At 39.5% G+C, this 22,554-nt stretch overlaps 1 protein-coding gene and 1 pseudogene across 5 annotated transcripts in view; both read right to left on the reverse strand.

The window, feature by feature from the left end:
- RFX7 (regulatory factor X7) overlaps positions 1–22,554 on the reverse strand; it is a 148,899-nt gene that overhangs the window by 108,470 nt on the left and 17,875 nt on the right. The window lies entirely within an intron of this gene.
- LOC138844689 (nucleolysin TIAR pseudogene) overlaps positions 1–22,554 on the reverse strand; it is a 64,669-nt pseudogene that overhangs the window by 25,934 nt on the left and 16,181 nt on the right.

Genomic DNA, 22,554 nt, shown 5'->3' on the forward strand with positions numbered 1-22,554 from the left:
ATTGCAAACTCCAACACAAATGGGGAAAAAAAGAAGTATAACTAATATGTCCATAAGGGAAACAAAATGGAATCATAAAAAATGCTCAATTAACATCACATAAGACCCAAAAAGAATGGGGAAAATGTAAGAAAAAAGAATAAGGGCAACAAGAGGAAGACAATAACAAATATGGTAAATAATAATCTAACTATATCAATCATGCTGAATACCAGTGGTTTAAATGCACCAGTTAAAAGACAGACACTGAGGCCAGCGTTGTGGTACAGCGCTAAGCTGCTTCTTATATCAGCATCCGTATCTAACTGCCAGTTGAGTCCCACAGCTTATGTTCCAGCTCCCTGCTAATGTGCCTGGAGAAGCAGTGGATGAAAGCCCAAGTACCTGGGTCCCTGCCACCTTCATGGGAGACACAGATGGAGTTCTAGACTCCTGGCTCCAGTCAGGCCCAGCCCCAGCTATTGTGGACATTTGGGAAGTGAACCAGTGGATCTCTGTCCCTCCTCTCTCTGTCTCTGTCACCCTGCCTTACATATAAATAAATAAATCTTTTAAAAAAATAAAATAAATAAAAGTTTGTCAGAATAGATCAAGAAAAAAAGACCAAACAAACTGTCATCTATAAGAAACAGACTTTAAAAACAGGCAGATTAAAAGTATGTAGATGAGGCCGGCACCCCAGCTCACTAGGCTAATCCTCTGTCTGCAGCGCCAGCGCCCCGGGTTCTAGTCCCAGTCGGGGCACCGGATTCTGTCCCGGTTGCTCCTCTTCCAGGCCAGCTCTCTGCTGTGACCTGGGAGGGCAGTGGAGGATGGCCCAAGTCCTTGGGCCCTGCACCCCATGGGAGACCAGGAGAAGCACCTGGCTCCTGGCTTCGGATCAGCGCGGTGCGCAGGCCGCAGTGCTCCAGCCGCGGCGGCCATTGGAGGGTGAACCAACGGTAAAGGAAGACCTTTCTTTCTGTCTCTATCTCTCTCACTGTCCACTCTGCCTGTCAAAAAAATTAAAAAAGTATGTAGATGAATAAAGATGTGCTATGCTAACATTAATCTAAAGAATGCAGGAGTAAATCTATTTAATCTCCCCAGATCTATAGTTTCCCTTTCCACAATTTCAATTACCTGTGGTCAATTACAGTCTGAAAACATTAAAAGAAAAATTCAGAATCACAATTTTGGCCGGCGCCGCAGCTCACTAGGCTAATCCTCCGCCTGCGGTGCCGGCACCCGGGGTTCTAGTCCTGGTTGGGGCGCCGGATTCTATCCCGGTTGCTCCTCTTCCAGTTCAGCTCTCTGTTGTGGCCCTGGAGGGCAGTGGAGGATGGCCTAAGTGGATGGGCCCTGCACCTGCATGGGAGACCAGGAGGAAGCACCTGGCTCCTGGCTTTGGATCGGCGCAGCGCGCCGGCCATTATAGCCATTTGGGGGGTGAACCAACAGAAAGGAAGACCTTTCTCTCTGTCTCTCTCACTCTCACTGTCTAACTCTGCCTGTCAAAAAAAAAAAAAAATCACAATTTTAAAATAACTTTTATTACCACTTACTGTTATAATTGTTCCATTTTATGAGTATCGTTATTGTTGTCAATCTCATACTGTGTCTAACTTAGTAAATTAAACTTCATTGATGTGCATGTGTAGGTAAAAACATTGGTAAGCTTATATGGAGAGTTAAGTACTACCTACAGGTTCAGGCATGCACTGAGGGTCTTGGAACACATGCTCTGTAAGTAGTGAGGGAGCTGCTGTAATTGCTATAATGGTGGATACATGTTATTTTCATATACATTTATCCAAAACTACACAATGTAAAAGAAAAAACCTAATACAATCTATGGACTAGGGATCAAAATGTGTCAGTGTGGGTTCATCAATTTCAATAAATGTACCACTGTGGTATAATGGGGGAGTGCGTAAGTCCCCGACATGTGCAGGGAGTATATGGGAAATACCTGTACCTTCCCCTCAATGTTGCCGTGATCCTAAAACTTCTCTAAAAACAAAGTTTATTAAAGTAGTTAAAAAAAAAACCTACATGAATCAGGGTGAGATCTGACAAAATTAGAGGTTAGGCAATTTGGTCTAGTGGGTAAGTTGCTGGTTGAGATGCCCATATTCCATATTGGAGTGCCAGGGATAGGGTCCTGGCACAATTCATGCTTCCTGCTAACCCATACTCTAGGAGGCAGCAGGTGATGGCTCACATAGTTGGCCCCTGCTACCTGTTAGGTCTGGATTGAGTTCCTGGCTCTGGCCTTCTTAGTGCATATTTTGGGCATCTGGAGAATAAACCAGTGACAGGAACTGTCTGTCCCTGTCTGCCTGACCTTTTGGCCCTCAAAAAAGGACTAATATTTAGAATATATAAAGAACTCTCAAAAACTCAGAGTCAAAAAGCAATAATTGCAGCCAAAATATATGCAAAAAATTCAAGAAACATATCACCAGAGGCTATCTACAAATAACAAACAGCATATGAAAATATATGCAACATCATTAGCCATTAGGAAAATGCAAGCAAAAGCCACAATGTCAGCAGAAACCTGTAGCAACAGCTACAATCAAAGAGTGTCAATATCTAATCCTAGTAAGGATATAGAAAAAATAGATGGCTTAGACATCACTGGTGGAAATATAAAATGGCAGAGATACTCTGTAAAAGTTTTGCAATTTCAAAAAACTATTCTATGACCCAGCAACTGCACTTTGGGAATTTATTTCAGAGAATGAAAATTACACTGACAGAAAAATCTATATATGAAGGAAGGGTTGGTGTTGTAGTGCAGAGGATTAAGCTGCCACTTGAGAAGTGGCATCCTATATTGGAGTTCCAGTTCCAGTCTCTGCTGCTCTGCTTCCAATCCAGATTGCTGCTGATGGCCCTGGGGAAGCAGTGGATGGTCCAAGTGCTTGGGCCCCTGCCACCCATGTGGGGGACCCGGATGGAGTTCTTGGATCCTGGCTTCAGTCAGGCCCAGCCCTGTCTGCTGCAGCCATTTGGGGGCTGAACCAGCACACAGATTTCTCTCTCCATCTCTCTCTCTCTCTCTCTCTCTCTGTTGCTTTTGCCTTTCAAATAGATGAATATATAAATCTTAAAAAATAAAATCTGTATATGAATGTTTACAGCAGCATTATTCAGAAGAAACAAAAACTGGAATTAACCTGATATCTCACAATGGATGAATGGTTAAACTGTGGTATGTCCATATTAAAGAATACAATTCAGCAACAGAAAAGAATAAGTTACTGCTAACTGGAACAACACAAACACCCAGAGAATTATGCTGGGTGCAAAAAGCCCATCTCCAGAAGATTAGGTATTCTATGATCCAATCTATATAATATTCTTTAAATGACTAAATTTTTTAAAATGGAAAACAGATTAGTTATTGCCAATGTTGAGAGGGTGACGGATGAGAAGGAAAAGGGTGTGGCTTGAAAAGGACACCATAAGAAATCTTCGTGGTGACAGAAATGTTTGGTTTTGATCAAGGTCAAGATCTTGATTGTGATACTGTACTACAGATTTGCAAGATGGTTCCACTGGGTAAACAATACACAAGCTCCCTCTATGTTATTTCTTACAACTGCATGTGAATCAAGAGTGACCTCAAAATAAAAGTTTAATTTAAAAATTTAAACATAATCAAATGTATTGATTAATTCCTTCCTGATATGTACATCTGTGTCCTCTTCTACCTGGGGGTGCTTTGTCCTTTAAAAACTCTGCATTTTATAATATTTCTCTTACAGTATTCACCTAGAGTTGACTAAGAATCAAGGGGTAAAATATAGGTCATTTATTTCTTTGGTATAATCAATGCTCCCAGCATCTTTTATTAAATAACAATTTTTTTTATAAGACAGAGTTCCCCTAAGCTAACAAAAATACTGTCTGATCTTGGCATCTGATAGGGCATGTTCTTACCTTGTCCTTGAGGAGCATCTTGGCTGTTCTAGGCCATTTTCTCACCCATAAAAAGCTTAAAATCAGATTGGCTGGTCTTTTAAAAAATATTTCTTTGATTAAAATTATATTATGTAGACATGTTTGGCAAGAAAGGAAAAATGTTTTTTGTTGTCTTTATTTCTATGACTATATCTTCATTTAGGTCTGAATTGTTTAAAATCTCTCAATAACTTTTTTAAATCTATAATAAAAATCTTTCACATCTAAACTAGATTTATCTCCATACATCTACATTACTGAAAAAGATTATATTACATTTTCTATTTTTTTCTTGTATGCAGAAATGCAAATTATCTTTACTAGACTATCTTAATGTCAACAATTTTAGAGTAGAAAGAATTTATTATATAGATTAACCCATGGTAAATTTGTTTGTTCCTTCTAATTATTCATAAGTTTGCTTATTCTGTTTCTTTACTTCTGAATATGCTAAGAATTTTGTATATTTCTTGTTTCTAATTTTTAAACAGGTGCTTAAAATCTTTTTCACTAGTAAGTATATATTACTTTATGGCTAAACCTTCACTAAATTAAGGAAGTTACCTTCTATTCTTGATGTGCCAAAAGCGTTATCATAAAGAGAAACTGAATTTTACTAAACTATTTTCCTGCATCAATTCAGATAATCAAATAATTTATTTTCCCTCATCTGTTAACATAGTAAATTATATGGACAGAGTTTCTAATAAGCCAACTTTGTACTCTGTGGGGAGCAACTCGGACTAGACTAAGTTACTGGAATTAAGACTTATTCTATGCATCTGCTCTCCCACAATATGGCGCTGGGAGAGGAGTAAACAACTTTTACACAGCTGCCTCCAGTTCGACCAGTAACCTGCAGGAGCTGATCCTGCTCCTGATTGGAGGAGAGCAGCGTACTCGGCGTGTGGGTAGCAGAGTTGGGATTGGTGGAAGAGGACTATAAAGGAGGAGAGAGACAACATGCACCAGGAACATCTCCCTGAAGGAACACCTATGCAGCCCCCGAGAGAGCCGGCCGGCGGTGTGCCGCTCCCCCGCGGAAGTGGGGAGAGTGGCAGGGGGAACCGCCCTTCCACAGAGGTGGAAGGATGGTAGCCAACCCGGGAAGAACCAGCAGCAAACTCGGGAAGGGCCAAGCAGACAAAAGAACAACGCAGGGTCCTGTGTCGTTCCTCCACAAAGAAGGGGAGCGATAGTACTCCTGTAATAGACTCAGGCTGGAGAAGATATTTTTATCTTTTTACGCATTTTCTGCTTCAATCTGTGAGTTTTTGCTTTGGATTTTCTGTTCCTGCATTTAACAGAAAGTTAGTAAAATCACATTTTTATATTCTGTCTGTGTGCCAGAATTAAATTGGATTTGAATGTGGGTAGGAGGGTATATACATTAGTAATCTATTATTGGGTAATAAATTATCCTAAAGAGCAGTGATTTAAACTAACAAACATTTGTTTTCTAAGTTTATGTGTGACAGGAACTCAGGTGTAGTTGAACTGGGTGGGTTCTAAGGGTTTCTCATGAGGTTTGTTATGTCAGCAGGGGCTGTGGTATCCACTTCCATTAGGGCCCCCTCACTTGACTGTTGGCAGGAAGCCTCAGCTGCTCACCACGGGAACCTCTATAGGCTTCTTAAATGACCTCATGGTATCATAGCTGCCTTCTTCCAGAAGGAATAATCCAACAGGATGATAAAAAAGGAGCCATATCTTTTATGAACTATTCTAAGTTCCATACCATCACTTCTGCTTTTTTCTGTTAGAACTGCATTGTTAGGTTCAGCCCATCCTCAAGGGAGTGACATCAGGCTCTTCGTTTTGAAAATCATCAAAGGAGTCTGTAAACATTTTTTTTTTACCTACCACAGAAAATTTCACCTACTCTAATTTCTGAGTCTGGGTTCATTTGTTGCCTGAATGCTTGGTAGATTTAACTTAGGAAACTATTGGAATTCAATATCTTCTTTGCACAGTTTTGAAGGGACCAATTCCATTCCTGTAATGGATAAAGGGCAATAAGGTTTTCTACTATTAATGAAATGTAAAGCATTACTATAATTAAATCATTGCTTTCAATTTTTAAAATTTATTAGCATTCAGTTGCTTATACTGTTCCCTTAAGTTCTGCTGTATCCATACTTACGTCTCATTTTTACTTTTAATATTATTTGCATCTACTTTTTACCTAATCTATCATTTCTGAGCCTTGAACATTTAATAGGAATTTGTAAAGAAAACAAATCATATGTTATTGATTCTACCATAATTTTTCATTTAATCAATTTCTACTCTTCTATTTCCGTTGGGTTAATTCTGTTGTTCATTTTCATCTTATATTGAAAGCTTGACTCATCAATTTTTAATTTGTCACCCACCCACTACAAGCAAGTAAAGTTACATATTTCTATAAATGTCAGTTAGCTATATCTCCAAGTTCTGATATGGAAACTTTTCTTACCACCTAATTCTCAGGATTCTCTAATGTTCACCACAGTTTTTTCTTTGAGAGTATTTTTTGAAAGACTTTATTTATTTGAGAGGCAGAGTTACAGACAATGAAAGAGAGAGACAGAAAGAACTTCCATCCGCTGGTTCACTTCCCAAACAGCCGCAACAGCCGGAGCTGGGCTGATCCGAAACCAGGAGCCAGGTGCTTCCTCCTGGTCTCCCATGCGGGTGCAGGGCCCAAGCACTTGGGCCATCCTCCACTGCACTCCCAGGCCACGGCAGAGAGCTGGACTGGAAGAGGAGCAGCCGGAACTAGAACCCAGCGCCCATATGGGATGGCAGCACTGCAGGTGGAGGATTAACCAACTGCGCCACAGAGCCGGCCACTCTTTGAGAGTATTTTTTAAATTTTTATTTATTTGAAAAGCCAGGGAAGAGTGGGGGATCGCCTATCCACCAATGCACTCCCCAATTGCCTGCAAAAGCCAGGACAGGGCCAGGTCACAGCCACAAGCTGTGGGTCTCCCACATGGGTGACAGAAACCAGCCACTGGCCTCCTCAGGTTCTGTGTTACCAGGAAGCTGAAGTCAGGAATTGAACCCAAGTACTCTGATGTGGGCCATGGGTGTCTGAATCACAAGGCTAAATACCTGCTCCCCACTGTAAACATTTTTAACAAGAAACTATCTTTTATAAAAAAAAAAAAAAAAAAAAAAAAAAAACATGAAAAAGAGGTTAATGTCATTTATATTTATCTACAGAAAGATCAGTTCTGGTCCCTGTCATTCCTTCATTTTGATCTGAGTTTCTGACTGGAATAGATTTCCTTTAGCCTGAAGGAGTGTTTTTAGCATCATTTATAGTTAAAGTCTGATAGCAGTGAATTCTTAGTTTTATCTCACCTGTAAATGTCTATATTGCCAACATAAAAAAGAAATATTTTTGGTGGATTTAGGATTCCTGGTTATTTTCCTTTTTTTCAGAATCTAAAAGATAATTACATTGTCTTGTAGCCTCCATTATCTCTGATGAGAAACCAGTGTTTAACCCTATTATTGTTCCCTGATATATAATATAATGTGCCTTCCCCACATCCCCTTTAGCTGTTTTGAAGATGTTCCCCTTGGAGCCAGTGCTGTGGTGTAGAAGGTTAAGCCTCCGCCTGCAGTGTCAACATCCCATATTGGCACCGGTTCAAGTCCTGGCTGCTCCACTTCCAATCCAGCTTCCTGCTAATGCACCTTGGAAAGCAGCAGAGGATGGCCCAAGTGCTTGGGTCCCTGCACTCATGTGGGAGACCCAAAAGAAGCTCCTGGCTCCTGGCTTCCACCTAGCCTAGCACCAGCCGTATGGCCATTTGGGCAGTGAACCGTGGATGGAAGATCTCTCTCTTTCTCTTCTTCTCTCTCTGTATCGCTGCCTTTCACATAAATAAATCTAAAAAAAAAAAAAAAAAAAAAAAAAAAAAGTTCTTCTTGGCACAAGTGGTGTTGTGCAGAGCGTTAAGCTGCTACTTGTGACACTGGCATCCCATATTAGCATACAGTTCAAGTCCAGCCTACTCTGCTTCTGATGTAGCTTCCTGGTAATGTACCTGGGAAAGAAGAAGACGGCCTATGTTCTTTGACCCTCGTTACTTATGTGGGAGACCAAGATGGAGTTCCTGACTTGCACCATCAGCTTGGCCCAGACCTGGCTGTTGCGGACATTTGGGAAGCGCACCAACAATTAAAAGACCTCTCTATCTCTGTCTCTGCTTTTCAGATAAATAAATAAACAAATATTACGGGGGAAGAAAATATGTTCTCTTTGATTTTCAGCAATGTAATGTGCTAGTATGATTTTTACTCTGTTTATTGTGCTCAGAGTTTGTTGACTCCTGCGGTCTGTGGATTTTCTTCAATTCCCAAATCCCTTTTTTGTCTTTATTGCCTTTATTGCCTTTATTTCAGTTTTTTTGTACACAGAGAAAAACCATGTTCATATCTATCATGAACAAAAACTTAAAAGGCAAAACTAGAAGATATGTGTCCTTCACCAAAGCAAAGCTGTGCTAAAGGTTCCAAGCATTTCTATTTTTAAAATAAATATTTTCATTTTCCAATGTCTACTTTGATGTCTTCACAGTGTCACAGGAAACTGAAGCCTATCATAAATTACAACTCTGCGTAGAGTCCCAGTTCACTGTGTCTGGTAACCTACCATACCATATCCAGCTTGGTTAAGAGGAGGTACTACAGAGGGTGGAGCTTTTCTTTGGAGAGGCTGAGCACTGAATCCACCCATCCAAGCAGCAGAAGGTGATTGATCTTCTCTTCCTTATTGATTCCATGATTGCCCACATACTCTTTAAGGCAGTACTTGTCACCTATTTGCCATATACTGTCCATACTGTTGTAGGTTTCCACATACGTGGCTCCAATGGCCCTACTGCTATAGTTGACCTGTTGGAAGTTTTTAGTCAAACCAGGAGATTCTTTACCCCAATAACATTTAACTGCACGTCCTTCAATCATAGTACTATTCACTGAAACAATGGCATGGGCAGCACTTTCATGGGCTGATAATCTGACAAATGAATAGCCCTTCTCTAGAAAAACTTTTTTTCATAATTTGCCCAAATGGGGAGAACATCTTTCTCCTAAGTTGATCTGTTAACCCAGAAGCAATTCCTCCACAGTACACAGCACAGTTTTTTGGACTTGACTGGTTTACTACATCTTTAAATATCAACTGCTTAGTGTTGTTTTCTTGTGTGCTTTCAGTTGCAGGTGGTTTACATGTGGTCCAGTTAGCTCTGATTTGACTACCACCCAACCACTGACCTCCCATATGTACAACTGCATTTTCTGTATCCAGTTTATTATAAAAAGACACAAAACCACAGTGTTTGGATTTTCCCACTGCCATGTCTTTAACCCCAGACATCCGATATTTTACCAAAGGGGGCAAATGCTGATTTAATATCTTCTATTGTAATTTATGGACTCAAATGCAACAAACACGTGCAAATGATTGGAGATATCTTTTCTCTGGTTACTTGGTGTTGGTGCCCAGCTTACTTTGACCTTTCCCAAAATTTTTCTCCCATTCCTAACAGCTAATGCAGCAGCTGCATCTCTGTTTTTAAAATTCCACAAAACAATATGGGTCATTGCTTATAAGCTGCAAAACAGAAAATGTAACACAAGAGTTGAGCCTTCTATCATGGTGCTCTGTTATCATTTTATAGTTTTTACAGGGTTCAATTTGAGCAGCTGAAGTATAAGAACTTCTGTTACACCTTTAGAGAGGTTACCTATGTGTAGAGTCCAGGGCTGTCCATTATTATCCATCATGGTGGGTGCAATGGAGGGATCCCGGAACAAGGAGGAGGTCAGGGTTGGAAACGGGGGAGTAAAGAGGGACTCCAAGGACCAGCTGGGGACAGAGGAAAAGGCACTGAATCCGGATCCTGGGCTGTCTTATCCCAGCCTACTCCAGACACTGTGTTCCAACCAGGAGGAGCAGGAGGAAGAAGGGGATCCAAATCTTTCAATACTCATATACCCAAATTATTATCCTGCTCCAATCTCTTGTCTCCTTCTAGGACTTCATTCACTCATATATTCAACTCAACATGGGCTCATTCAAATGAGCCTTATTCATCTTTTCCCTCTCTGTAATTAATTTCACTGAACTTTTATAGCTTCCAATCTGCAATTTAACACATCCAGTGAATCTTTTCATTTCGGATATTTAGTTTTCTGTTCTACATTTTCCGATTACTTAGATTTCTGCTTCTGTTGTGATTTCTTTCCTCTGCATGGATCATGCCCATGTTTTTCTTTAAATTCTTAGGCATATTCACCAAAGACTATTTAAAATATTCATCTGCGAATTCCATATTTTTGTCACCTTTGCACTTCTACTGCTTTCTCTCTCATAGACATTTTCTTGCTTCCTCTCTGGTAATTTTTTTTTAACAGGTGGACACTGCAGGTGCTAAGTTGTTAACAATATTCAGTTCCTTCAAAACGTGCTTTGTTTGGGTATCAAATGAATTTACTGGTAGCTCAATATGATACACATGAATATTAGCTTTTCACTTTGCTAGAAATGGTCTAGAACTGCTCTTACTCAATAGGTAGAGTAGCCCTGGTTCTATGGCATAGATTTTCAGGTTTCAATTGATGCCCAAGTTGCTCAGCAAAGTCTCTACAACTGGCCTGAAAGAAAATTCTGTCAGTATGGGCGGCCTCCAGAATTTCCTCTTGACTGATAGGCCCTGCATATCTGGCGTTCTTCATTACAGGTAAAGACCAAGGAGGACTCCTATAAACAATTCACCTCTTCCCGGTACCCAGCCTCACAAATTCTAGCTACTTCAGCAGGCATACACTCCAGTCACAGATTCCTCTATCTCACCAGACATCTGGTTTCTGTTAGGACTTTACTTCCCTAAACAACAATTTGTATAGCCAGGGTGAGTTCATCTCTTGGGTTTCCCTTCTCTAAGCAATCAACCCCTATGCTTTGCCATCTAATGCTAAATAATATCAAGCTGCTTCATTTTACCCAGTATTATAGATTATGGACAGGTAAGTTTAATATCTATCAATCTATTAAGATAGGACCTGGTCTTATGATATATCAAAATTAAATTTTAGGATAATATTTAGGATATATTATAAATAATCAATATATTTAAATATATATTAAATATATTTATATATTTATATAAATATTTAGGATAATATTAATAAATATTTAATAAAAAGTGGATAAATAATGCAAAAGAAAAAATTTTTAAACCAAGAACAGACTGCACAAAGAATATCTGCTAGCTTCTGGTTTCTTCCACTTATTTTCACATATTTGTACACATACATGTATATGAAATCTTTTTAAAAATTAGGGTTAAATCAGTTTTATATCTTTTCTCACTTAAATATTATCTTGGTTAAAGTTCCCTGAACAAGCAATTTAAAATACTAATTTTCTGACTGATACACAGATTCTATTCAACTTCTTTATTTTTTCTCCAGGTAATTTATCATATATATATGATATATATGTCATATATATACATATATGTATATTAAGTATCCCTCTTTTATAATATAGACTTTATGAAAGACATTTTTGACTATTTTGCTGACTACTATAACTTCAGAGTTCTCAAAATATACCTTCCTGATAGGCATTTAACGTTTGTTGCATCGAAAAATGACTATTACTATTTTTTTTTTTAGATTTTTATTTATTTACTTGACAGGTAGAGTTACAGACAGTGAGAGAGAGAGACAGAGAGAAAGGTCTTCCTTCTGTTGGTTCACTCCCCAAATGGCCGCTATGGCTGGAGCTACGCAGATCCAAAGCCAGGAGTCAGGTGCTTCTTCCTGGTCTCCCATGCGGGTGCGAGGCCCAAGCACTTGGGCCATCCTCCAACTGCCCTCCCGGGCCAAAGCAGAGAGCTGGACTGGAAAAGGAGCAGCCAGGACTAGAACCTGGCACCCATATATAATTCCGGCGCCACAGGCAGAGGATTAACCTAGTACGCCACAGCGCCGGCCCCGAAAAATGACTATTACTATTAAGTAAAGATATACAACATGATTTAGATAAGACAAAAAAAAAATTACCTATAGAAATAAAGGAATCAAAAGAAAAAAAATGTGTTATGGTAGAAATAAATTGTTTTTCTATAATTTTGCTTTTTAGATGAAAGCTAATTTTTTTTAAATTATTACTTTTTTTAAAGATTTTTATTTATTTATTTGAAAGGCAAGTTATATAGAGGCAGAGGCAGAGAGAGACAGAGAGACAGAGAGAGAGAGAGAGAGAGAGAGAAAGGGAATATTCCATCCACTGGTTCACTCCCTAGATGACCGCAATGCAGGAGCTGCGCGGATCCGAAGCCAGGAGCCAGGAGCTTCTTCCGAGTCTCCCACAAGGGTGCAAGGGCCCAAGAACTTAGGCCACCTTCCACTGCTTTACCAGGCCATAGCAGGAGCTGGATTGGAAGTAGAGCAGCCAGACTGGACCCGGCGCCTATGGGATGCCAGCACTGCAGACGGTGGCTTTACCTGTTATGCCACAGCACAGGCCCCTATTTATTTTCTTAAAAGGCAGAGAGAGGGGCCAGTGCTGTGACGTAGAAGGTTAAAGTCCCAGCCTGCAACACTAGGCATCCCATATGGGTCCCGGTTCTAGTCCCAGCAGCTCCAGTTCCAATTCAGCTCCCTACTACTATACCTCAGAAAGCAGCTGTTGAGTGAACCAGCAAATGAAAGACCTCTCTCTCTGGTCTATACCTCTCTCTGTAACTCTTTCAAATAAATAAAATAAATTTTTTTTTAAAAAAAAAAGGCAGAGATAGCGAGACAGGCAGAGATTGATATCTGGTTCTCTCCTCAAATACCTACAACAGTCAGAGCTGGGACAGACTGAAGTCAGAAGCCTGGAACTCCTATGTTTCCCAGGTGGGTGGCAGGAACCCAAGTACTTGCGCCATCATCTGCTGCCTCCCAGGTGCATTAGCAGGAAGCTGGATCTTTAAAGGAGGAGCTGGAACCTGGTCTGGTGTGCCGGATATGGGATGCAGGAGTCCCAAGTGGTGGCTTCACCCACTGTGCCACAGTGTCTGCCGCAAATGTTCTTAAAAAACAAACAAGCAATTACATATTAAACAAGAAATCAGTGTAAAGTAGAAGGTAGGGGCCAGTGCTGTGGCATAGCGGGTAAAACCACTGCCTGCAGTGCCAGCAACCCATGTAGGCACCGGTTCGAGTCCTGACTGCTCCACTTCCAATCCAGCTCTCTGCTATGGCCCAGAAGAAGCTCCTGGCTCCTGGCTTTGGATTGGCCCAGCTTCAGCCGCTGCAGCCATTTGGGGAGTGAACCAACAGATGGAAGACCTCTCTCTCTTTGCCTCTGCCTTTCAAATAAATAAATAAATATTAAAAAAAAAAAAAAAGAGCTGGCGCCGTGGCTCACTAGGCTAATCCTCCACCTTGCAGCGCCGGCACACCGGGTTCTAGTCCCCGTCGGGGAACCGGATTCTGTCCCGGTTGCCCCTCTTCCAGGCCAGCTGTCTGCTGTGGCCCAGGAGTGCAGTGGAGGATGGCCCAAGTGCTTGGGCCCTGCACCCCATGGGAGACCAGGAGAAGCACCTGGCTCCTGGCTCCTGCCATCGGATCAGCGCGGTGCGCCAGCCGCAGCGCGCCAGCCGCGGCGGCCATTGGAGGGTGAACCAACGGCAAAAGGAAGACCTTTCTCTCTCTCTCTCTCTCTCTCTCACTGTCCACTCTGCCTGTCAAAAAAAAAAAAAAAAAAAGATAAACTGGGGTAACTTTATGATGGCCCTGAAAGTTCTCCCTCAATAGAGGGAAAAGGGAAGCACTATTGCTAAAGGGTACAGTCAAAGCCAAGGAAATGAGATGGAAGACTACAGGACACTTTTAGAAGAACATCAAGTACTGCAAGTTACTCCAGTACTGTCAGGCAAAGGATATCCTTCACTGCTCTGCAAATCAATTAAACACATGATGAAAATGGATCCAATACAAACAAAATGTGGGAGACCATGTGGTAAAACGGAACAAATGGAAGGCACTCATATCACACTTTTGTAAAATTCTGACCCTGTGGAAGAGGAAGGAAGGTGGGGAAAGTAAGCTGGGAAGTCAAGAAGGGTAAGCTAGAAAGTAAAAAACAAGTAGACAGACTTGAATCTGCAAGCAGTTTCAAAAGAAATATTTTAAAGTAAGTTACTCATTTCAGAAAGGCTTAAAATACAAAAAAAAAAAAAAAAACTGAAACCATCCTTATCACTATTTCCCTGACATTACTGAAAATTAAGATTTTGATATGATTTCTTTCCATTCTTTTTCTAAGCTTAGGGGTGTGTATATGTATATAACTATGGCTATTAAATTATACATATGCTCTGAATTTTTTAACCTACTACTGCTTTTTTCATATAATAGCATATTCTCCTTAAACACTGTAAAGGCTATATAACACTCCTATTTTATGGTGTTCAGATTAGGTGTAAGTGAAAAAAATACCTAAACCTTTTCATTTTAAATAGTAAAAGTTGCTTTATTTCTGTCTTCTTCTACTCCCAACAGTTTAAAAAGCTCATGCACTTTATCAGAAGAATACTGCTGTTTTGTTCCAGTTTTATAAAAAAATCATCCTACTCCGCCCTCTCTTTAACTATATATTCATCTGAAATTGATGAGTATGACTACTGATGACTGCTATGAGTTGAGGATCTAAATTTATTCCATCCCTCCTTGAAACTGCTAACCAATCATGCTAATACTATTTCTTAAATAATCCTGATGATAATTTATAATGCTTCCTTTATCATTTGTTTGTATCACAAGTGAAATATAAGTAGATTATGAGTCTAAAGAAACAAAGGCATGTGAATGGCAGTAATAAAAAATATTTCATCATTAAATTGTACTGAATGGTAACAGTTTTATACTTTGAACTCAAGAGATGAACAACTGCAATCCAAAACAAAAGTTATATTCATTTCAGAGCCCACTTACCTCTTTAAGTCACTACAAAAATTAAACATACATAATCTCAGCTATACAAACCAGCGGCCACTGACAGCACAAGACAGTTTCCTATAACACTGGATTTCTCTTGCTTGGTTTCAGTTACAGTTCCTTATAGGTCATTGTCTTCAACGAGAACAGTTGTCTGAGCAACTTCTCAGTTGTTCATACTTCAGTGACAGTGCTGCATGACACAGTCCAACTGACTTAGAAAACTGATTTTAGACAAGTATAAAGGACTTACTCTAGTCTTTAAAGCAAGATGTACTTCTATCCAAATAGACTGAAAATACAGAGAATTCACAACATTTCACAGCTCATTTTAGGAGTCAGGATCCCGTACAGTCCTATCTTAATTCCTCTCTGCCCTCAACAGGTATGTTCAATAGGCTGGGATTTGAAAGCCTTATATCTGAATTCTACAGCAAGCAAATAAGCAGCCCAGGACAACACACCTTCTGTAAACCTGCAGCTGACTCACATCTCCTCTACAGTACATTGATAAATGAGTTTGTCTAATCTTTTTTTTATTAATCAAAGCCTCATCTTTTTTTTTTTCTTTCTTTTTTTTTTTCTTTCTTTTTTTTTTTTTAAGGGAGAGAGAGAGGGAGAGAAGGAGAGGGAGAGGGAGATGGGGAGGGAGGAGAAGGAGAAGGGGAGAAAACCATGCTTTCTCAGACACATTAGCAGGGAGCTGGTTCAGACGTGAAGCAGCTGGGACATAAACCGGCGCCCCTAAGGCATGCCTCTGTCAACCCACCACAAGGGACACAATGTCGGACCCTCAAATCTTAAACAACCTGATTATATTTTGAAACAGCCTAGTAAAGAAACCTAAAGCTCTTAACTTCTCAAATCTTATAAACATAAGAAAAAAAAAGATAATGTGAAACTATTATATACTATGTATTTTTCCTTTTATGATATATAGAGAAAGGTGGGAGCAAAAAAAAAAAAGGTAAAAGAGGAAGAGAAATAAATAAGAACAAGAAAACAACGAGGACAAAAGTGAATAGAAAAAAAATTCAGAGAGCATCAAAAGGTTAAGAGACCAAGTAGGAGGCTCTGTAGTTTTCCACTACAAACACTTGCACCATATAAATTTGAGCACTGTGAGAAATATTTATTTCACAATTTACAGCAAATTATCTCATGTCTTGTTTCAGACTAGATGAAAAAGTGATCCCTATTTAAATTGACAAGTTGTAAGAAGTATATGTATTATGAGACCAATGCACATATTTGGGAGGCCACAGAGTCTACCTAGGTAGTGAACAGAAGAGGTGCGGAAATAGTGATTAATTATAAAGGAAGTATGTGTGTAGATACCCAACAGCAGTACATTAGCTATCCAGAGGGATGTCTACTAGAGAAGGATTAAAACCAGGAATCGCTTTGGGAAGGGAGATATTATACTTCCTCTGCAGGAACTCAGAACCAGCTGGGTGAGAAACCCTCATCACTATTTTCAAAGAGCCAAAGACTGAAACCCAATTTCAGAGGCAGAACTGCAGGGGAAAAAAAGGAAAAGAAAATGATGAAAGAAACTGAAAAAGAAAACCAAAGCTTAAAAGGGCTAGAAGCCAAAGTGGAGCAAGAAAGTAACACAGAAAGAAAAATGTAAACACTGAAGCAAAATGTGAAGACCTGCTATTTAACAAAACAAAACTATGCTCCTGATGTAGAACCCCATTAGTGCTCAAGTCTGTAAACTCAGAAATTCCCTTATCATCATGAACAGAATGAGAGGTGTAAACAGCTGTGCATATGCTGTATGAAACCTCCACAGAGGAAGGGCATAAAAGCAAAACGGCAGCACCAGAAAAAGTGGCACCCAACACTGGGGTGAGGCTGACACTCAAGGACAAAAGGGAGCCTTCTGTCTGTTTGGTGGTTCTTCAGATCTGTTTTATATAGGAAAGACTCTTTGGAGTTCTCTTTATTTTGCTTCTAAAAACCCTAAAATATCTCTGGGAGCAAGAAATAATAAATAAAAACTGAGTTATCCTGTAAGTAAAAATGTGATCAGAAAGATAAAGTTTCAGTTAGTAGGAATAAGTTCTGCAAGGTGCCTACAATTAATAATGATGTATTTTATATTTCAAAATTGTAAGTGGGTTTTAAAATGTTCTAATCATAAGGAAATAAGTATGTGAAGTGAGGGGTATGTTCATTCATCTGATCTGTTCATTCCACAATGTGTATATATCACATTTTAATTTATTATATATTTTATTTATATACATTATAAAATATTATTTTCTATTTATCCCATAAATATATTCCATTATTACTTAAACATAAAAGTAAATTTAAAAAACAAGTGCTCAGTTAGTCTTGAACTTTTTTGAAAATGACCTTCAAGAAAGAAAATTCCCCTTTGCCCCCTTCTTGAAGTAAAGCCTTAAGGATCATAGTTAAATGTTCTGTCACTATGCCAGACTTCCTGCATAGTTTGTTTTCAACACACTATATTAATATGTCATAATTTCTAATGGATAAAAAAATGTTTAAGTGTGGCAGTGCTACCAGAGTTGAATTTATCTCTTTCCCTACATCTCCAATGAGAAATCAGAAAAAAAAACCCAGAATTTTATTAACAGCACTGAAATACCTATAATAAAGCAATGTAAGTAAGCAATATATACCAGTAAAATCCTCCTTCCTTCCTTCCTTCCTTCCTTCCTTCCTTCCTTCCTTCCTTCCTTCCTTCCTTCCTTCCTTCCGACAGGCAGAGTGGACAGTGAGAGAGAAAGACAGAGAGAAAGGTCTTCCTTTTTGCCGTTGGTTCACCCTTCAATGGCCGCTGCGGCCGGTGCACCGCACTGATCCGAAGGCAGGAGCCAGGTGCTTATCCTGGTCTCCCATGGGGTGCAGGGCTCAAGCACCTGGACCATCCTCCACTGCACTCCCTGGCCACAGCAGACAGCTGGCCTGGAAGAGGGGCACCCGGGACAGAATCCAGCGCCTAGAACCTGGTGTGCCGGCGCCGCAAGGCGGAGGATTAGCCTAGTGAGCTGCGGCGCCGGCCAAAAATCCACTTTTTTTTTTTTTTTAATTTTTTGACAGGCAGAGTGGACAGTGAGAGAGAGAGAGACATAGAGAAAGGTCTTCCTTTGCCGTTGGTTCACCCTCCACCTTTCTAAGAAGAAAGGGAGTAAAAACAGAGGTGTTTTAGAAAAATGTTTCAAACTTTAAGCCCAAAAGAAGCCCACATGTGAGATTACACACACTTAGTATAATTCTAATACAGTCATGCACTCCATTAGATTTTGGTCAACACATGAAGGTGATCCCATAAAATTGGATTGCCTAGTGATGCTGTAGATGTCAAAGTTTTCAAAGTACACGTTTATGTTGTTCATACAATGAACATCATCTGCTGACATGTTTCTTAGAACATATTCCATCATCAGGTGACATATTATTATAATTTAGTTTGGTAATGCTACCTGTATTAACACTAAATTATACATTTAAAAGGATCATCTGTAAACAGAAAAATACAATAAACTATGCTTTCATGCTGTTGAAAATGCATACAACTTAGTCAGAAAATGTCACATTTGTACTGGTAAAAACACCAAAATTTGCTGTTTTGGCTTAAAACTTCAATCATACTTACTGAAGAATTTAAAACAGCATATGAATGGGGAGGGGGAAGAGGAATGGCAGGAAAATTACACCAGATCCCCAACTCAGTCAAGCAATTACCCTGTTAGCTCATCCATTCATTCTGTACTGTGAATGGCTATATGTAAGAGAGAGACAACTCACCTTACTGTACTGACACTCTAATAAAGGAAACTATACCATTACACTATTATTTTATTACAGTTGTAATACACAGTAACAAGATCAGAACTGGTGGGTTGGTGTTGTGGTGCAGCAGGGTGAGCCACTAACTGTGATGTCGGCATCCTATATGAACGATGGTTCAAGTCCCAGCTGCTCCACTTCTCTCTCTCTTTTTAAGTTTATTTATTTTGAAAACCAGAGTTACAGAAAGAGAGAGACAGAGAAATAGAGAGACTCTTTCATCTGCTGCTTCACTTCCCAGATGGCCACAATGGCCAGCGCTGGGCCAGGCTGAAACCAGGGGCCAGGAGCTTCATCCGGGTCTCCCATGTGGGTGGCAGGGGGCCAAAACACTTGGGCCATTTTATTTTTCCCAGGCCTTTAGCAGGGAGCTGGATGTAAGCAGAGCAGCTGGGATTCAAACCAGCACTCATATGGGATGCCAGTGTCACAGTTGGCAGCTTAACCTGCTAGACCACAACACCTGCCACCCTGCTCCACTTCTGATCCAGCTCCCTGCGTATGTGTCTGGAAAAGCAGTGGAAGATGGCCCAAGTGCTTGGGCCTCTGCTATCCACATGGGAGACCCAGATGGAGTTCCTGGCTCCTGTCTTTGGTCTGATCCAGCTCTGGCCATTGTGGCCATGTGGAGAGTGAAATCAGCAATGGAAGATGTCTTTCTGTCTCTCCTGACCTCTCTCTAACTCTTTCTAATAAATAAATGAATCTTCAAAGTAAAAAAATAGAACAGAGATGGAGGGAATAAGCAGGATTTAATTAAATGGGCTCATGAAGGTCTCCAATTGTAGTTAGTTGATGTGAGCTCTGAAGAACAGGAGAAATTCACTGAAGTGGTGGGGCTGTGGATCAGGCAAAAGGACAGTAGATGAAGAAAAAAAGGCACAAGGTTAATTACAGTGGTCTATTAAGATCAATAACTAAATGTCATTCTTTAAATAGGTTTGAGGTTTCAAAAGTGATTTACAATACTCCACTGCAAGAGGAAACCAGGAGTAGTAAAGCTGCTAGCTTGCACCTTCTTTAAAATAGTACCTCTCCTGTTAAAATGTTTTAGCTTAGTGTTATGCTAGTTATTTAAAATAATTGACTGATTTGTAAAATTTTTTATTTCCTAATTATCACTTTTAACTAAATTACTTAACTCGTTTATTCCAAATTGTTAATGCTTCAAAATACTCCAGTAGATGGATTATAAACATTTAGTCTCTCTGAAGCCCTATCTTTAAAATTTGGCAATAGTCTCTATAAAACTGTACCTAATATGTAAACACATCCCTCCAATCAGAGCCTAATATGTCACATAGTACTTAGAAGGTAGAGATAAGTATAAATAAGATTATTCAAAGTTAACTGCAAAACCTTAAGACTACCACTGAATATTCTGATATACTGCCATTATCTTCTACATGCACCCAGTACAGCATCAGTCACTCAGTCCAGTCTGGTCTCCCTGTTTGTGCTCTTGCTCTGTAGTCCACACATTATTCTCAGCACAGCAGGCCAGCAAGCCTTTTAAAGCACCAGTTGGTCTTGTCACTCCTCTGCTCAGCCTTTCCCTCACAATGAGAACATACATCGTGGTGCTTACAAGACCTGCAAAACCCTACTGTAGGTGGCAGTTTTACCCACTGTGCCACAGCACCGGCGCCCCCTCAACCTTTTTTTTTTTTTTTTTTTTTTTTTGTAAAGATTCATTTATTTATTTGAAGGGCAAAGCTACAGAGGCAGAGACAGAGAGGTCTTCCATCCCCTGGTTCACTCTCCACTTGGCTGCCAATGGTTGGAGCTGGGCAGATCCAAAGCCAGGAGCCTGGAGCTTCTTCTAGGTCTCCCGTGTGGGAGCAAGGGGCCCAAGGATCTGGGCGGTCTTCTACTGCTTTCCCAGACCATAGTAGAGAGCTGGATTGGAAGTGGAGTGGCTGGGAGTTGAAAAGGCACTGACTGCAGGCAGCGGTTTACCGGCTCCGCCGCTCCGCCACAGGGCCAGGGCCAGGGCGAGGGCGAGGGCGGGGGCGGGGGCGGGGGCAGGGCCCTCCCCCTCTCCTAAACCTTTTTCATATATAAAAGTTTCTCTATTTTATATATTTTATGCTTGGCAGAAATTTCCTATTTTAAAATAATTATTTTAAAAATGTTCGATTAACATGTAATACATGTGTATATTTATGGGGTATTCTGTTAATATTTCAACACATATACAAAGCATAAATTCATCAAACTAAGCAAATGGCCATTCTATTTCCTTATCTTTATCTGGCTCCTCTGTTCCAGTTCTTTATATGGCGTATAACACATTATTGAGAAGTACAGTCACTCCCACTGTCCTAACACTAGAGTGTATTACTCTTATCTGAGTGTGTAATTTTAAAAAAGTAATATACAGAGGAGAAAGGAAAGGTCGCTGAGAAACAGAGCCAAGTGCAACTTCATCTTTCGAGGTACTAGAAATCCATGCCCTATTGTTAAGTTTCATAAATGTGCAAAACAATAGGACCTCAAGTGCTCCCACGCCGCTGACTCTCTAGACTTATTAACTAGATCACTATAGCTCAGTCAATATAATTCACTTTTCAACTGCTTCAAAAATCAAAATGTTTTAAAATCAGATCAGGATAATTATGTGCACAGTGATGTAAAAAATGAATATGCTAAACATCATTTTAACCATATGCTTAAAACAGGTGAATTTCATGGGATATAAATTATCTCATCAAAATTATTTAATAAAAAATCATAAACCACATAAGAAGTGCTCAATAATTACTTGTAAAATTAATTATAAGTGGAGGAAATGGTCTCATGCACAAAACTGAGCACAAAAGTGTGGCCATTTTCCTTGAACTTTGTAATTTCAGTACCCTGCCATTTGCTTGCAACTTTTATAGCAAATGTTCTCAAATTCTCTGTTAAAACACATTCATGAAGTTTGTTAAAAGTAATTGGTTACTAAATAATCAAGTACCAAAGTCTGTAAAAGATATACTTGTAGATACCTATAATGGGTCGGTTTTTTAAATCTCCATGGACAGTCTTTTAATTGATGTTATCTAAAACATTCACATTTAAAGAAGTGATTATTTATATTGCTGGACTAATATGTACCATATTTGTAACCTGTTAGTACTTGTTGCACTTTTTCTTTGTTTCACCATTTGTCTTCTACTCTATTTCTGCATCTCTGATTTTGAGTATTTTAGATTCTATTTTTCTGCTCTCTTAAAGTCTATCAATTACGTTCCCTTTTAATTTTTTCAGTAGTTTCCAAAAGTCTGCAATATGCATATATGACTAATCCAAGTCCAATTTCAAGTAACACATACACAGCTTCAGTTAGTGCAAGTGTCTTAAGAGCAATCCCAATTCTTCTGACCTACTTATTCTAACACTGCTCTCATTCACTTCAGTTACTCAAGCTATGCTAACAATACACTGCAATTATTATTTGAACAAAGTTACCTATTAGATAAATTACATAAGAAAATAAAATTTTGTTTTACCTTCATTTATTTCTTCTACTCTGAACTTTTGACCCAACACTATTTTCTTCTCTCTGAAGAACTTTTCATATTTCATGAAAGGCAGGACAAATTCCCTCAATTCTTATTTGTCTGAAGAATATTTTTTGCTGCATACAGGAGTCTAGATTTGTGTGTACTTTTGTAACACTAAATATTTCAACCCACTCTTTTCTCGCTTGCTGGTATCTGAGAAGTCTGATGTATTTCTTACCTTATTCCTCTATAGGAAAAGTCATCTTTCCACTGGCTTCTTTTAAGA

The sequence above is a fragment of the Oryctolagus cuniculus genome, chromosome 12, assembly GCF_964237555.1.
Source record: "Oryctolagus cuniculus chromosome 12, mOryCun1.1, whole genome shotgun sequence".
Taxonomy (NCBI): domain Eukaryota; kingdom Metazoa; phylum Chordata; class Mammalia; order Lagomorpha; family Leporidae; genus Oryctolagus; species Oryctolagus cuniculus.